Source organism: Chaetura pelagica, unplaced genomic scaffold (assembly GCF_000747805.2).
Source record: "Chaetura pelagica isolate M959 unplaced genomic scaffold, ChaPel_1.0 scaffold962, whole genome shotgun sequence".
Classification (NCBI taxonomy): domain Eukaryota; kingdom Metazoa; phylum Chordata; class Aves; order Apodiformes; family Apodidae; genus Chaetura; species Chaetura pelagica.
The window spans coordinates 534,610-537,243 of NW_009952479.1; positions in this window are offsets into that span (position 1 = coordinate 534,610).

Genomic DNA, 2,634 nt, shown 5'->3' on the forward strand with positions numbered 1-2,634 from the left:
CGGCAGGAGCCACAGCCATGGTGCCTGGTCCCAGCTCCTGCTCTCCACGGCCAGGGCTGGGAGATGCTCCAGTGTGACAGGAGCAGGGAGCAGGAGAGGGCTCCCTTCACTGCCTTGTCAAAGAGAGGAGCTCTCTGTGATTTTATTCCTTCAAGCAGTGAATGCTGTATAAATTAACACAGGGAAACTTAGCACTGCTTGGAAGTTTGGTATTTTCTCCTTGTTCGATGCCCTGTTATTAAATCTCAATTTTCTACGAATAATGTCCTTTAAATAGAATTCCTCTTCCAGCAGTGACTCATATCAAAGCAGCAGCTCCTTGCAGAAGAAGGCAGGCACGAGGGCAGGTCTGGCACTCGCAGCCTTGGGAATCCCCAGATCATCCCGGTGCTTTGCCGTGCTCGGGGCAAGCTGCCCTGATTGCCTCTCTTGCCTGTCTCACTTGCCCCGCCTGCTCCAGCTGTTGTTGATGCTCAGGGACTTGGTGCCAGGATCAGATCCCTGGCATGTTCTGGGATGTCCCTGGAGCCTGTGGACCTGCCTGACCTGGGGATGGCAGGAGGTCACGGTGCTGGGCTCTTCTGTGAGATGGAGCTGTAGTTTTGCTCATGTTTGTTATCAACTGCCAAACATTTCGCTTGGCCTGCTGGGGAAAGGGTCTCTGTCCCCTCTGATAGACTGATGAAGCTTCTTAGTTTTAAGTGTCCCAAAGGGAAGGATAAGTCCCCTAAATGCCATGGTGAAGAGATGCAGGATAAAAGCACTGTGATGGCTCCACTCAGCCAGGGCAGCATGTGGCTGCCTGGCAGCCAGTGTCCCCGGCCGTGGCTGCTCAGTGGCTGCAAGCAGGGCAGTCATTTAGAAATCATTATTAGAGGTGACAAAGGGTCTTGTGGGTTCCTTGTGCCCAGGGATGGGCTGCATGTCCTGTGGGTCTCTGTCCCCGCTGTGTCCTGCCTGCAGCCCCTGTGCCATGATGGCTGCTGGAGCCTCCCTGCCCCTGCCCGGGGCACAAGCTAATTAGGCAGGTTGTGGGTGGACGGAGAGAGCAAGCAGCATCCTGGAGCATCTCCCGGCACCCCAGCGCAGTGTGGGCGAGGGGAGCGGGAGGTCGGTGCTTCACCAGCCAGCACCGAGTGTTCGGCAGAGCCAGAGCTGTCAGGAACAGGAATAGGTGCAGGAATTGTGTCAGGGAGGGTGAAAGCACGTTTTAGGTGCTCACTGGGGTGGGAGGCGGGATGGATGGGCTGGGGCTGATGGGCTGCGGCCCAGAGCTGTGTTTCCCCAGCACTGTGGCACATCTGCATCCGGTGGAGCCCGCTGGGGAGGAAGAGGAGGGGACAAGGAATCTTCCAACAACGGCAGTGCCGGGCAGGGGCAGCTCTGAGTGGTCCTGAGTGCCTGCAAAAATCAGTTTTCTCCCACCTCTTGCCCCCCTCCCCGGGAAGCCACTTGCTGTGGTTCAAAGTTTCCTACCAGGATTATTATTCTTTCTGGTCTGGCATCTGTTAAGGTGACAGCAACCAGGGAAAGGGAAGGTATTGGAACAAATTTCTCATAAAAAGTAGCTAAGTTGATGAAACCATTACAGTGCCTGCATCCTGCACTCAATCATGGTGACATGCTGGGGGGGAGCTGCCCGTGGTGCTGTACGTCAAACTCTCCTGCCAGCTCTCCTGCCTTCCCACAGCTCTGCCCCCAGCGTGCACCCACCTCCCAGCCCGTCCCTCTGCCTGTCCCACAGCCTGGGCTTCCCCGCAGCTGCCCAGTCCTCCTCACTGGTGCCATTGCTGGTGTTCAGTGAGGGCCCCGTGGCAAAGTGAGAGCGTCGAGGCGATGTCTGACAGCTGGCAGCACCTGCCCTGGGTCTTGTCAAATTAATCCAAATCCCTGCACCCATTTATCAGGATCGGCAGAGGAGAACCAGGCCGGCAGCAGCCCTGCACTGGGTCATCCCACAGGAGCAGGTGTCCCAGATTCCAGCCCCAGGGCATGGAGCGAATGAGGCTGGGGGACATGGAGCCACCAGGGAAGACAAGATGGAGCTGAGTGCTGGATTTCCAGCATGTTACCTGCTTTTATTAAAAATCAATGACGCACTTGAGCAGTTCCACTTTGCCTCCCTGACAGCGGGGCCTCAGCATCAGCTGGGATGCAGGATCCAGCACCGCTCACGAGTCTTGTTATCACCCTCTGCTCTCTGCTGCTTTTCCCCCCCACCCCAGCTCATCTCCAGCCCATCAGCACTGAGATTTACAGCCAGGCTCTGCCGATTGCTTGTCTCACCCTTCTCCTGGTTTTATTCCTATGATCTATCATGCCCCACTCCTGCTGTGCAGCCACCCCGACACTCCGTCAGGCAAAGTCCTGCCTCACTGTCCCCCACTGCTGCAGAAGGAAGCACGTGTGATAGTGTGACAGTGACCGGGCAGGGTCTCCTTCCCCAGTGCCTGCTCTGCCCTCACCCTTCTCCAGTGCCCTGAGGCTGCTGGTGGCTGGGTGCTGCTCCAGACAAGAGGAGGGGTTGTGGCTGCTCCACGCACCCTCGGCCCATGCTGCTGGAACGTGCTGCATCCCTCCTCTGTACCCCCCCGCCCCAAAACAAACCGCATCCCCAGAGTATCCACAGCGGCA